General features: G+C 35.9%; 1 pseudogene; it reads left to right on the plus strand.

Moving 5' to 3' along the window:
• The first annotated feature begins 937 nt into the window (after nucleotides 1-937).
• On the plus strand, nucleotides 938-16125 carry LOC107802435 (cytosolic sulfotransferase 5-like; annotated as a pseudogene).

The following is a 16125-nucleotide window of genomic DNA, read 5'->3' on the forward strand; positions in this document are numbered from 1 at the left end:
AAAAGAATTATTACACTAAACATTAAAATAAATAAAGTAAACATAATATTAAAAACTAGTATAAGGGATGTCAATCTATGAAATTATCCTAACAGTAAATTATAATTTTGTATAAGATAGCCGAGGCTCGGGGGCGGCACAGTGGTTAACATAATTTATTTGTTTTTGGCTACAAGTTATAATGTGCAATTGTGAGCTAGTGTCACGACCCAAAATCCACCTAGTCATGATGGCACCTAACCCAACCCGTCAGGTAAGCCAATTAATAACTATTCAATTTAAATAAGATTTATTAAGAAAAATAATAATAATAAAACTGCTTTTATACAAGAATTTTTCAAGAACTGGTAGTACAAATCATGAGTTTCTAAGATTAGAATTTACAAAGCTGGTATGAAATAAATACATCATCTGCTCGAAATGTACATAAACAGATTTTTATAAATCTAAAGTTACCATTAACAAGAGGCAGCTACAACCGGAACGCAGGTATGTCTTCAAATCCAGCTCCCGCCGATCACAACAATATCAACATCCAATATCTACACGCAAGGTGCAAAAGTGTAGTATGAGTACTACCGACCCCATGTACTTAATAAGTAACAAACCTAACTTTAGGTTGAAAGTAGTGATGAGCTGGAACATAGGTCGGGGTCCAACACCAATAGCCAACTACAGTTCATAACAACATAATGGAAGTAATAAAAGAAGTAACTCAGAGATAAAATGTTCAGCTCGTTCACAGTTCCAGAAAAATTGGCCTGCTTTTCAAGTATATCAGTGAAAACCCAAATCTTTTACCGAAATTACCAAAATATCAATATGTTTTGTAAAACTGTGATTTTTTCCAAAATCTTTCAACAGGTAAATGTTTCATTTTCAAATGGCATGAGGAAAATACATCTCTATGCATACATGTCAATGAGTATTTGAAGTCATGAATGATGCAATATCATACAACATGAGAATAATGCATCTCTATACATGTATGTCAAGTGTGCATGTCAATGCGATGCAACTCAATGATAAAACCATATGCATACTCTCAGAGTATCAATTCACTCAGTCCTCCCAGTCACTCAGTCGTCATAGTCACTCAATCCTCCCAATCGCTCGGCACTCGCACTCAGTAGGTACCTGCGCTCACTGGGGGTGTGTACAGACTCCGGAGGGGCTCATTCTGCCCAAGCGCTATAACAAGCCAATCATGGCATAAATCAATATAACATGTTGCGGCATGCAACCCGATCCCATAAATATCATCACCATCAGGCCCTCGGTCTCACTCAGTCATCAATCTCTCTAGTTTCTCGGTCTCATAATGTCATGAAAATCAGCCCAAAATGATGGTATGATGTATCAATAAATGGTGACAGAGACTGAGATATGATATGCAAATGAATACGTATGACTGAGTATGTAATTAAAATGTAAGCAAATAATTCAAAAGCAGTAATGACCTCGATGGGTCCCAACGGAATAAGCATGTGGCCTAAATATGGTTTCTAGCATGAATCACAACTCAAAAGCTCTAGTATGTAGAGATTTCATGGTTACAGATAAGATTAGGTAACTATACAGTTCCATGAAATCGACTAAATCATAATTCACACGGTACACGCCCACACACCTGTCACCTAGCATGCGCGTCACCTCAACATCAATCACATAATACGCAATTCAGGGTTTCATACCCTCAACACCAAGTTTAGAAGTGTTACTTACCTCAAACAAACCAAATCTAACACTGAGCAAGCCAAACGATGCTCCAAAATACCATCCAGTGCGTACCGACCTTCGAACGGCTCGAAACTAGCCAAAAGCAACTCAAATACATCAAATAATGCCAAAGGGAAAAAACTCAATCGATAAAGGTCGAATCTTTAATCAAAGTCCTGAAATCGACCAAAAGGTCAAACCTGGGTCCACGCTTTGGAACCCGATTAAACTTACAAAATCCGATAACCCATTCAATTACGAATCGAACCATACTAGTTTCACTCAAATCCAACTCTGAATCGATGTTCAAAACTAAAACATTCTAGTTATGACGTTTTAGACAAAAAACGCAATTTTCTCTTTAAAACTCATAATCCAATTACCAAAAATGAAGATAAAATCACGAAATATAATCAAAATCGAGTGTAGAACACTTACCCCAATTCTTGTGATGAAATTCGCCTAAAATATTGCCTCAATCCGATTCCCATATCTCAAAATATAATAAAAGAACCAAAATCTCGATTTAAAAGCTTCCACCCAGCCATTTCTGCTTTTGCGGACACATGAGCCGTTTCTGCAGACTCCACTAGTCAGTTGATGCCTCGCACCTGCGGATCTCCATCCGCATCTGCGCAACCGCAGGTGCGAAGACAAACGCGCTTCTGCGCTCAAACTCGCACCTGCGCCCAAGACCATCGCTTCTACGAGGCCGTAGATGCGCCCCTTTTTCTGCTTCTACGATCTTCTCCAACCAAGACTGTTTGCGCTTCTGCGACCAACTGTCCGCATCTGTGCCCATTCTTCCGCAGATGCGGAAGCACCAGAACCAACATACCTACAGTAATGCAACATGAAACGAAAATGATCCGAACCTCGTTCGAAACTCACCCGGGCCATTCAGGACCCCATCCGAATATACCAAAAAGTACTATAATATAACGCGAACTAACTCGAGGCCTCAAATTACATATAACAACATCGAAATGATGAATCACACCTCAAATCGAAATTAATGAATTCTAGAACTTTCAACTTCCAAAACTCGCTCCGAAACATATCAAATCAACCCGGAATGAACTCAAATTTTGCATACAAGTCCCAAATGACATAATGAATCTATTCCAAATCCCGGAAACACAATCTGAATCCGATATCTAAAGACTCAACTCCTAGTCAAACGTATGAACTTTCCAAACTTTTAAATTTCTAACTTCAGCCAATAGTGTCGAATCCTTCTAGGAATATCCAAATATAAATCCGGGCATATGTCCGAGTCCAAAATCACCATCCGTACCTAACAAAACTGGCAAAACTCCAATCCGAGATCAAATACAAAATAGTCAAACTTGGTCAACTCTTCCAATTTAAAGCTTCAACAATGAAATTCATTCTTCCAAATCGATTCTGAATAACCTGAAAACCAAAACCGACGATTCACACCAGTCATAATACATAATATGATGCTACACAAGACTTCAAATAGCTGAACGAGATGCAAATACTCAAAACGATCGGTTGGATCGTTGCAGCTAGGCGGTTGTTTATATTTTTGCAGAGAGCAAACTTCATTTATGGTCGTTCGACACTAAATTAAGACAATCGCTAGACTATTAAATTTGAATGTATGTTATAGCCAAAAACTTATTATATTGGCTACACAAATAAAAATGCGCTCACCCCTTTGATCAACCCTTCAGGTTGCAAAGTAGAGTTTTTAATCTATTTCGATTTACTACTCTTCATTATTTCTCCACAATAAATTGTTAAATTTTTAAAAATAAATCAATTTTCTTATTTAACTCCATTTGATTTGCAGGATTTAGTAGACAACTGAAAGTTATTTCAAAGTCGATATCACTTCTTTTTTAATAATTGAAGAAATGGAGAAATGAAATAAAAATTTCATATAACTAAAACCAAAAGGATCAACTTACGGTGAAATGAGCAAGTTTTAATTTCTCTCTCTCTCTCTCTCTCTCTTCTTTTTTCTTTTAAAGGCTTCGTCTTTATATTTCTCTAATCTGAATAAGTGTCACATTTTGCTTTTTAAGGTCATTTTGGACCATTTTGAATCAGTCTCTTGTTTTATGGATAAAATTAAAAGGTGTAAAATACCCTTTAAATATTCGTAAGAATGCTACCCAGTTTTTCATATTATGAATATTGAGTTCCTTAAATTTACTAACACTTACAATTAGCAGAAAGAAATTTATGCTTGTTTAATAGAAACTAAAAAATAGCAAAAAATTTAAATAAATAAAAAAACTAATTAGAGTAACATGAGTTTTATGAGTTGTGATTCAACATAATTACTTTAATCTTTTTGTGAGGTGGACCTATTATTTTTGTTCATTACCGTTCTTTGATTTTTGTTTTAATAGAAATGTCAGCATCTTCTTAATTATAAATTTTTATACAAAATAGTCTATACACATTGGATAGATAAGATTAAGGTAAAAGAATAATATATATATATATATATATATATATATATATATATATATATATATATATACACACACATACACACTTTTATACATCATACAACAGTCTATACACGTTGGATAGATAAAAGTGTCCGGGATACAAAATAGACTGTCACTATACAAAATATATACAAAATAGACTGCTACTACACAAAAAATATACAATAGACTGTCACTATACAAAATATACAAAATAGACTATCACTATACAAAATATATATAAAATAGACTGTCACTATACAAAATATATACAAAATAGACTGTCACTATACAAAATATATACAAAATAGATTGTCGCTATACAATTTATATACAAAATAGACTGTCACTATACAATTTATATACAATAGACTGTCACTATACAAAATATATGCAAAATAGATTGTCACTATACAAAATATATACAAAATAGACTATCACTATACAAAACATATACAAAATAGACATTTCGGGCTATTAAATATATTTGGGCCGAAAGGACATTTCGTGTCAATGGGGAAAAACATGAGCTATTAAAATTTTGAGGGGCTATAGAAATAGGGGCGGATGTAGCATATACTCGGGGGTTCAACTGAACCCATAATTTTCAACTCGGAGTAAAAATTTATATGTAAAAATTCATTAAAATTACAAAAATAGTAGATACGAACCCATAACTTTAAAAATATAATGGGTTCAAGGCTAAAAACTTTAAAAATTGAACCCATAAGATTTAAATCCTGGATCCGCCTATGTTAATAGAGAGTCATTTTCTCTTTTGTAAAGCGGCTAACTTTGTCAAAAGCTCTCCAATATATGTTTGCCTAATTAGTGTCCGTTTACGAGGCCTACGGAGTTTTAAACTTCCATTTCCTATTTTTGATGAATTTAAACTTCCATTTCCTCTTTTTGATGAATTTAAACTTCCATTTCCCATGTTTAGCAATAACAACAAAAACAAAAAAGTTTTATAAGGACTTATAACACTACGATTCAAACAGGATTATATTTTGACTGTTGTAACAAGTAACTTGCATGGTTTTGGACCGAATCTTTATGCAAATTTTTAAGTTTATAGGGAGTTTCCTCTTTATATAACTATACCTATCAAATAACAGATACTAGTGATACTACCCTTGATCTTACACAAAAGGCTGAGAAAGACAATATAGAGGCTCACAATTATGATACTCTAAAGCATGCATATGTCCAACTACTCGTGTTTTACGGTAATACTCATTCGTTTATTTTTACTTGTCTATTACATTAAAAATATATTTTTATTTTTATTTGTCGATTTTAACAAATCAAGTGAAAGATAATTTTTTTTTTCTGTTTTACCTTTATCATTAACTATTCATTCCTCGATCATTACTTAAGACTTTTTGAAATGTTATCATTATTATGGCTAAAACTGTAAAATACACACTTCATTTATTTTTTTAAAGTGGAGTACAAAGTTAAAAGTGAACAACTAAAAGTGAACGGAAGTAGTATATTAAACTAATGAAGTTGTTGTTAGTTTATTGCCTTTTGCCATGCAAGACAGGCGGATCCACGATTCAAACTCTATGAGTTCAACCTTTAAGGTTCTTATTACTGAACTCATTATATCCTTCAAGTTATGGGTTCATATCGATAATTTATTGCGATTTTAGTGATTTTTTGCATATAAATTGGTACTCCGTATCAAAAGTTATGGGTTCAATTGAACCCGATTTTATTGGCCTACATACGCCTTGTTCAATAAAAATAACTGATTGCAGCATCCAATATCTGCAAGTAGAACTTTTTAATAACAAATACTTCCTCCGTTTCAATTTAGATGAGGTAGTTTGACTCGACACGGAGTTTAAGAAAAAGAAGAAGACTTTTAAAACTTGTGGTCTTAAAAGCTTAAGGAGTAAAAGTTTTGTGGGGTCATGACATTTGTGTGATTATAAAAGCTTCTCATTAAAGGTAAAATGGGTAAAATGAAGAGTTTAAAGTTGAATTATTTTCAAATTTAGAAATGTGTCATTTATTTTGGAACAGACTAAAAAGAAAAATATATCGTCTAATTTGAAACGGAGGGAGTTATGAATTTAACAACCAACAAGATCTTAAAGCAAGATTTGATTCCTTCTTAAATTAATTGGAAGATATCCATAGGTTGTCAATATGGGACATATATCTCTCCTAGTTTATTCATTTCTAGGGACTTCTCTATATTTTTCCTTGGTAAAAGAAACACCTCATATGCATTCATCCTCTAACAATACAATGTCGGAATCTCAAAATTTTCCACCAATTCGTCCCAAATGTTTACGAGAGGATGAACCGAGATAGTGACGACACTCCAAGGTGTGCTTGCATTTCAGCAACAATTTCAAGCTCAAGATAGTGATATCATTCTTGTTACCACTCCTGTTAGGATCGGGAACTCGGGTAGTGCGGAATTTAGCCAAACAACGGTATGATGCCAATAACAAAGACAATGAAAGTTGATAACAACGACAATTAAAGTAGATAAAGAAGACACAAATTTAACGTGGTTCGGTCAAAGTGACCTACGTCCACAAGCGGAGAGGAGCAATTTACTATAACAATAAGAGTACAAAAGAGAGTACAAAATTAGAGTAAACACTCTAATTAATCTCAAATACCCTAAGAAAATAACCTCACAAGATCACTCCAAAGAAAGGGTTCACACAAGTGCTTCCCAACACTTAACTCTCATACAAAACACTCTTAATAAAGGAAGAAAGGAAGAAACAAGAAATGAAGACTCAAGTCTTGTTGGTGTGTCAAAAATGAACTAATGGCCTTCCCTTTTATAGGCAAAAAAGTCTTGGCATCTTAGGTGTAAAAGAAGAGATACAACTTGTGCAAATGATGTCCACCACACAATGCAATATTTTTGGGTCCCAAAGAATATTGGCAACAAAGTTTACACTTTGCAAAGATGTTTATGCTATGTGATATGGACTCCATTAGCCAAAATAATGACCATGTTATAAATCTCCACCTTGGCCTAATTTTGGATGATATAGTAAATTTTCTCCACCTTCTCCGCAAAAGCCCCAATGGGCATATGTCAAAATTTAATGCCATCAAAATCAGACAAGTTGTCTGATACCGAAACTGTAGTAAGGCCTATAACAGTGGATCCCAATAAAGTATACAACGAACCAGATCTGTGTGCTTTCATGATCACAAGAGCACCATGAGAAACTTTCAGAACTCCACCTTCACCTGTGTACTTGCACCCAAGAGATTCTAGAGTGCCCAAAGAGATGAGATTTTTCTTCAAGTCAGGAACATGTCTAACATTAGTGAGAATTCTCACCACACCATCGTACATTTTGATTCGGACTGTACCTTTTTCAAAAACTTTGCAGGCAGCATTGTTGCCCATCAAGACAACTCCACCTCCAATAGATTCATATGTGGTAAATAAATACCGATTGTGACACATATGATAAGAACAACCCGAATCTAAAATCTACTCATTATTAGATTTGAAACTATTATTAGTTGCTAAAAAAATAGTTCCCTCAGTCTCATCAGCAGCTATACTTGCTTCGGCAGTGTCAGTATTTTTGTGCTCATTTTACCTTTCCTTATGCTTTTCTTTATTTTTCAGCTTATAGCATTCGGAGATATTGTGACCTTTCTTATGACAATAGCGACACTCTAAATTATTGTATCTGGATATGGAGTCGGATTTGCCCCTAACAAACAAGCCAACTTCCGCTTGAGTTCCACTAGCTTCCCCAGTAATATCACTATCTATCTGTTCTTTTGATTTTAAGATAGATTTAATATCCTTATAAGAGATATTATCCTTTGCATAAAGCATAGTATCTCTTATATGCTTAAAAGATGGGGGTAGAGAACAAAGCAGTAACACGGCTTGATCCTCATCTTTAATTTCAGCATCTATATTACTCAAATCCATAAGAATGGAATCAAAGGTGTCAAGATGAGAGAGAATAGAGGTACCTTCACCCATACGAATTGTATAAAGCTTCTGCTTCAGGTAAAGTCTATTTTCTACCGTCCTCTTCATATATAAGGTTTTCAATTTTTCCCACATGCCTTTAGCTGTGGTTTCTACAGAAACTTCACGTAAAACCTCATTTGAGAGATTTAAAATGATACATGCTTTTGCCCTTTTGTCTATGACGGTAAACTCCTCATCCGTCATTTTATCCCGCTTCTTCTCCTTTCCTTGCAATGCCAAGTCTAAGCCATCCTGAATTAGGATAGCTTCCATCTTTAATTGCCACATTCCGAAGTTTGCACTTCGGTCAAATTACTCAACATAGGTCTTTGTTAGAGTCATTTTGGCTATTAAAACTAACCCGGTTAGATCCGGCTCTGATACCAATTTGTTAGGATCGAAAATCCGGGTAGTACAGAATTTAGCCAAACAACGGTATAATGACAATAACAAAGACAATGAAAGTTGATAACAACGACAATTAAAGTAGATAAAGAAGACACAAATTTAACGTGGTTCGGTCAAAGTGACCTACGTCCACAAGCGGAGAGGAACAATTTACTATAATAATAAGAGTACAAAAGAGAGTACAAAATTAGAGTAAACACTCTAATTAATCCCAAATACCCTAAGAGAATAACCTCACAAGATCACTCCAAAGAAATGGTTCACACAAGTGCTTCCCAACACTTAACTCTCATACAAAATACTCTTAATAAAGGAAGAAAGAAAGAAACAAGAAATGAAGACTCTAAGTCTTGTTGGTATGTCAAAAATAAACTAATGACCTTCCTTTTATAGGTAAAAAAGTCTTGGCATCTTAGGTGTAAAAGAAGAGATACAACTTGTGCAAATGATATCCACCACACAATACAATATTTTTGGGTCCCAAAGAATATTGCCAACAAAGTTTACACTTTGCAAAGATGTTTATGCTATGTGATATGGACTCCATTAGCCAACATAATGGCCATATTACAACTCCTAAATTAGGAACTACCTGGTTAAAAACACCGGTGTTTGCTCTAGTGAACCGTATGCACTATCCTTTTTCAGGACAAGATCATCCTTTACTTTTCAAGAACCCTCATGATCTTGTTCCATCCTTGGAACTAAGGCTTTATTTTGATGGAAAAGTCCCTGATTTCTCATCCTTTACCTCACCTAGGTTGTTGTCAACTCATATGCCATATGCATCATAACCAAAATCTATCCAAGATTCGAAAAGCAAGCTTATTTACCTGTGTAGGAATCCTAGGGACACTTTTATTTCTATGTATCATTTCCCAAACAATTTAGGACTTAGTTATATATAAACCAATTCTGTTGAAGAAATGTTTGATCTTTTCTGTAAGGGGGTGAGCCATATGGGTCCATTTTGGGATCACGTATTAGATTACTGGAAAGAAAGTTTAAAAAATCCAACAAGAGTACTTTTTCTGATGTATGAAGAAATTAAAGAGAAACCCGAGATTTAGCTGAAACGCTTAGTTGAATTCTTGGAATGTCCATTCTCTACAAAGGAAGAAACATCAGGAGTGGTGGATCAAATCGTAAAATTGTGTAGCTTTGAGAATTTGAGCAACTTGGAGGTGACCAAGAATGAGAAATTGTCGACTGGAGTGGAAAATAAAGTATTTTTTTGTCGAGGGGATATTAAGACTACTGTATTTATCTTTTCTTGTAAATAGGCTGAGTTAGCATTAGTTAGGTGACATTAGTTAGCATTAGTTTACAATTTAATTAGTTAGCGAAAGTCACATGTATATATCTTTACCCAATACATTGTATCAATACTTTTTCATCTTTTCACAAATAGAAAGACTCTCAGCAGTCCTCTTTCTCTCTCTACGAGCTTCACTTTCCAGAAACTACTAAATCCTCCATTGGAGAAGATACAGAGCTCGATCCATATCTGTGAACTTAACATGGTATCAGAGCGGAGGTTCTATCATCGATCACGCCCTTTCTTATTCTGTTGTTTCTATCTTTCTTATTCTGTTGTTTCTAGCCACCTAACAATCTAGGGTTTTTCCTACATCAATTAGAGTTTGGGAAAAACTTGAATCGAATATATGCAGTGACGATTTGTCGACAAATAGAAGAAATCTCAGTCACACGAAGATCGATTCAACTATCTTCATATAATTTCGATGGCAATCACAGAACAGACTGAAGAGATAACCACAACGGCGACAACACAGACGGTGATCGACGCAAGTAGCCCTCTTTACATACATCCTTCTGATAGTCCTGGTTCCATACTAGTTCTGGTTCCATTTGATGGAATTGAATATCGTTCCTGGAGAAGAAGCGTATTGAGATCCCTTTTAGTGAAAAACAATAGTAAGAGACCCGATGTAACGTCTTCACATTTTCGTCAGTGGGAAAGGTGTGACGATATGGTCACATTGTGGATCTTAAATTCTCTGTCGAAGGACATCGCCGACAGCGTTGAATATGTAAATGACTCTGTTGAGCTGTGGAAGGAACTGGAGGATCGATATGATCAGACAAATGGAGCTAAACTGTATCAAATTCAGAAAAAATTAATGATTTGAGTCAGGGAGTGCTTGATATCACTGGCTACTACACAAAAATGAAGAAGCTTTGGGAAGAATTGAACACTCTCAGCATCAAAACTCATTGCAGTTGTGTGTGTACCTGTGGAGCGAAGGAGAGCATGCATAAGGCAGAGCAAGATAGAAGGTTGATACAATTTATAATGGGACTCAATGAAGTCTATACGGTTGTTCAAGGAAGTATACTTATGATGAATCCTTTGCCGTCCATGGCACAGGCATTTGCCCTTCTGATACAGGAGGAAAAGCAGAGGGAGTTTAGGCCAAGAAATCAACTAAATGTTGACTCCACAGCATTTAATGTCAATCTAGGAGGAAGAACCTTCAAGACAAACTACTCAACTGGAACTGGAAATCAAATTGCAAATAGCAGACCTCGACCTTTTTGTGACTACTGCAAACGACAAGGTCACACCAAAGACAAGTGCTACAAGTTATATGGATATCCTCAGGGTTTTAATCAAGGGCCACAACAGTACAAGCAGAGTTCTCAAGGATACAATAACAACACAAGGTTCAACAAAGGAAAAATGCCATGGCAAATGCAGTCACAAACATAGAAAGAGGAGAGGAGGTAGAACACCAAGGAGAAAATCAAAACATGAGCCTTTCGAAGGAGCAATATGGACAAATTGTCAGCTTACTACAGCATTTTCAGATGGGAAACACTAGAGAGAATTCAGTCAGTGCAAACATGTCTAGTGGAGCATTTGTCAACTTTGCATGTATGATTGCTTGCACTTCTTTAATTGATTTTGATAATCCATCATGCAAATGTTTTATTCCAAAAGCTGACTTATAGATATTAGATTCTGGGGCATCACACCATATGGCTTTTAACAAAACTCATCTGCAAAACATAGTAAGCCTACCATATCCCATGTTAGTTAAACTTTCAAATGGTTACAAAGTTAAAGTAACTGAAATTGGAGATGTATCTCTAACACCTAAAATTATTCTATACAAAGTCTTGTTCATTCCATCCTTCAAGTTTAATCTAGTGTCTATCAGTTCTCTAGCAGTACATCTCAAATGTATTGCATCCTTCTCTGACACTTCCTGTCTACTGCAGGCCCCTTCACTGAAGAGGCTTCTGGAGATTGGTAAGTTGTATGATGGGCTGTACTTTCTCTATTCTGAGTGCCTGAAGAAAGATAGTCTTACACCAGAACAAAATTGTGATCTTCCTTGTTTTTCTGTTCATGCTGATAATGTGAATACTATGCACTATCTATCCCATTCCTACAGTCCATTTCCTAATGTAAATAATTCCAATTGCAATAATAAAGACAGTGTTTCTGGGTTGTCTTCTAGTTCATCTCTTAGTGATAATGTAGATCTGTTGTGTCATTTCAGACTTGGTCATGTACCCTTCAACAAAATGAAAGGGATTCCTACTATACCTGTAATTTTTTCTGCCAAACAACCTTTTATGTGCAACATTTGCCCTATGGCCAGACAATCTAGACTTCCTTTTCCCTAGAGAACAACTGACACTACTAAAATTTTTGAAATACTCCATGTGGATCGTGGGGTCACTATCATGTGGTCACACATAATAACTTCAAATATTTTCTTACCCTGGTAGATGATTATAATAGGTCTACTTGGACACATCTCTTGAGTTGCAAAAGGAATGCCCTACAAGTCATAAAGGCTTTTGTAAGTATGGTAGAAAATCAATTCCAAACCACTATTAAATGTGTAAGGTCTGACAATGGTCTAGAATTTACTAACAATGAGGCAACATCCTTTCTTCAATCAAAGGGAATAAACTACCATAAGACATGTCCTTACACACCACAACAAAATGGAGTGGTGGAAAGAAAACAAAAATATCTCCTTGAAGTGGCCAAGGCACTGCTTTTTCAATCTAAGTTACCATTGATATATATTGGGGAGAATGTATACTTACAGCAACTTTTCTCATTAATAGACTCCCAACTACTCCTCTAAAGAACAAATGCCCTTTTGAACTCTTGTATAAAAAGAAGCCCAACTATTCACACTTGAGGAGTTTTGGGTGTTTGTGTTACCCCACTGTACCAAAGCCTCTCAGAGATAAACTTGAACTAAGAACTACCCTACATGTATTTGTAGGATATCCTTTTGGCACAAAGGGGTATAAGGTGCTAAGTCTGGTCACTAAGAAAATACATATCTCCAGAGATGTTTCCTTCTATGAGTCAATTTTTTCTTTCACTTTCAATCCTATTGTAAACAACATTCCACCTATCTTTCACAATGCACCACTTACTAATAATCCTACCTGATCACACTGATACTTGTATATCTCACAACATTAGTGATCATGAGAACACCAATTTCCCAAATTCTGATGCATCACATGTCACCTCCTTATCTATATCTTCCTCATATGAGACACAGGTTCCAGTTGAACATTTTCAGGATATGACCTCACCTCAATAACTAATAGAGGAACCAGTAGGTTTCAGAAAATCTCATAGGGAACACAAACTCCCTTCACATCTGAATGATTATGTTTGCAATGTACCAAACCTAAAATCTAACTCTAACTTCTCCCCACATGCCATGTTTTCCCATAATAATCATATTACTTATGATGCCCTACATCCTGATAGTCAGCACACTATAAAGAACATCTGTAATGATAGAGAACCAACTTCATATGAAGAAGCAGCTATGTATCCTGCTTGGCATAGTACCATGACAAGGGAGTTTGAAGCCTTGTATGCTAATAACACATGGGATCTAGTCCCCTTACCTAAAGGAAAACAGACCATTCGGTGTAGATGGGTGTATAAAGTAAAACATAGAGCAGATGGAAGTGTAGAAAGATACAAAGCAAGATTAGTTGTAAAGGGGTATACTCAACAAGCTGGTATAGATTACACAGAGACCTTTTCCCTAGTAGTCAAGATGACCACTGTCAGGTCCCTCATTACCATAGCAGCAAAGAAAAAATGGGAAATCTCACAATTGGATATGAATAATGCATTTCTCCATGGATATTTGCATGAGGAGGTGTATATGCAAGCTCCTCCGGGTCTTGAAATACACTCTCCGGGTTTGGTTTGCAGGTTGAACAAGTCCCTTTATGGACTGAAACAGGCAAGCAGGCAATGGTATGATTAGTTGACTGAAGTCATGTACTCAAGGGGGTACACACATTCCATGTATGACTACTCTTTATTCCATAGAAAACAAGGTTCCTCCATTGTCTTTATTGCAGTATATGTAGATGATGTGCTGCTCACAGGGACTGATTCTGAAGAAATTAACTAGCTCAAGGCTTTCCTATATTACAAGTTCAAAATTAAGGATTTGGGGCAGTTACATTACTTCCTGGGACTGAAAATTCTTTACAAATCAGATGCTATCATCATTTCACAAAGAAAATTTATTTTAGACTTGTTGAAGGAATATGAGTGTCTCCATTCTCCAGCCTTGACTTCTCCCCTTGATCCTACAGTAAAGCTGAAAGTAAAAGAGGGGGCTTCATTGTCTGATCCTACATTCTACAGAAAATTGACTGGAAAATTGAATTTCCTTACTAATACTAGACTAGATATAGCATATGGGTTCCAACATCTTAGCCAATTTATGCAAGATCCTAGGGAGCCCCACTTACAGGCAGCATATCATATGCTGAGGTATCTGAAGAAAGATCCTACTCTGGGTCTATATTTCAGCAATGCAGATAATCTTTCAATGGTTTCTTATTATGACTCTGATTGGGCAGCCTGCCTTGATTCTAGAAGGTTAGTATCTGGTTATGTTGTGTTCTTAGGTGGCAGCCCCATCAGCTGGAAGTCCAAGAAACAGAAAACCATATCCCTCTCCTCAGCAGAAGCAGAATACAGAGCCCTTAGAAAAGTTGTTGGTGAACTTGTTTGGCTATCAAGACTACTTGAAGAACTCATTGTGCTAGTTTGTTTGCCAATACCTGTGCACTGTGATAGCCTCTCCGCTCTGCATATTGCTAGGAACCCTGTGTTCCACGAAAGAACTAAGCACATTTAAGTAGATTGCCATTTCGTGCGTACCAAGCTTCAGGAAGGTCTCATCTCTTTGCACCACATTGGCATTGGGCAGCAGCTTGCAGCTTTGGTTTTCCATCGACCCCCCTGCGCCTTCTACTTGCCCGACGGCTGCTCTGGTGACTCTGCCGTAGCAGTAACGTCGTGGTTTCTATTAAGACTATAATGTATTTATCTTTTCTTGTAAATAGGCTGAGTCAGCATTAGTTAGGTGACATTAGTTAGTATTAGTTTACAATTTAATTAGTTAGTGGAAGTCACATGTATATATCTTTACCAAATATATTATATCAGCACTTTTTTATTTTTTCACAAATAGAAAGACTCTCAGCAGTCCTCTCTCTCTACAAGCTTCACTTTCCAGAAGCTACTAAATCCTCCATTGGAGGATATACAGAGCTCGATCCATATCTGTGAACTTTACATGGTAAGTTGGAGATTGGAAGAATTACTTCACGACCGAGATAATTGAGAAACTAGATCACATCATTGAACAAAAGTTCCAAGGATCTGGATTATTGTTTCGCTACATTTGATTTTTTGCCAATAATAATAGCCTTTAGTCAATTTATGTTTGAAAGTGAGAAGTTTGTCACAGTATACTGTAAAAGTGTTTACTACTTGTTTGGCAAAATAAAAGAATACAGATCCTTTCTTACCCTATTTAGTGCACAGGTTTAGTGTTGTTTTTGCTTCTAAAATGGAACTTTAGCTTCTGTTTTAGCTTTAAAAACGGAACTTAATTTATTCTAGAAACAAAACAAATATCGACATTTGCAAAATGCATAAATCCAACACATTTATCAATCTGGTTATCTAACATAATTATGCAACTTTTGGATGATGCCAAAAGGGGGAAGATAGGTTGTGCTTTTTACTTTGGGTAACCTGGTCCTTGATGATTTGTGACTTTAAAAATAAAAAGTGTTCTAACATTGTGTTGATATTGAGATGAGTTGAAACAGGTCTTATGCTTATTAAAAGCACAAAGTTTGTCATCATCAAAAAAGGGAAATTTGTTGGCCTAAGTAAGTTTGTTTTGATGATTGACAAAGGAACTCAAGCATGAACCAAGTTCATACACAGTGTACACAGACACGGGCAGATTCGAGCACAAGACATGCACGTGAAAGTGATAAGATTAAGTGGTTATATCTGATATCTCTTGAACGAAAAGGTTGCATCAGTGTTAAGGAGAAGGACTCCTTACTCGAAGAGAACTCTATCCTAGATAAGGGAGGAGTTAGAAGTTAAAGATAACTAGAACTCTTCCACCATGGAAGAGTATAGCATTAGAACTCTAGTTATTTTCTATTATACTAACTCTATATATTACAGGATATCCTCAT

This window comes from Nicotiana tabacum, chromosome 24 (assembly GCF_000715075.1).
Source record: "Nicotiana tabacum cultivar K326 chromosome 24, ASM71507v2, whole genome shotgun sequence".
Classification (NCBI taxonomy): Eukaryota; Viridiplantae; Streptophyta; class Magnoliopsida; order Solanales; family Solanaceae; genus Nicotiana; species Nicotiana tabacum.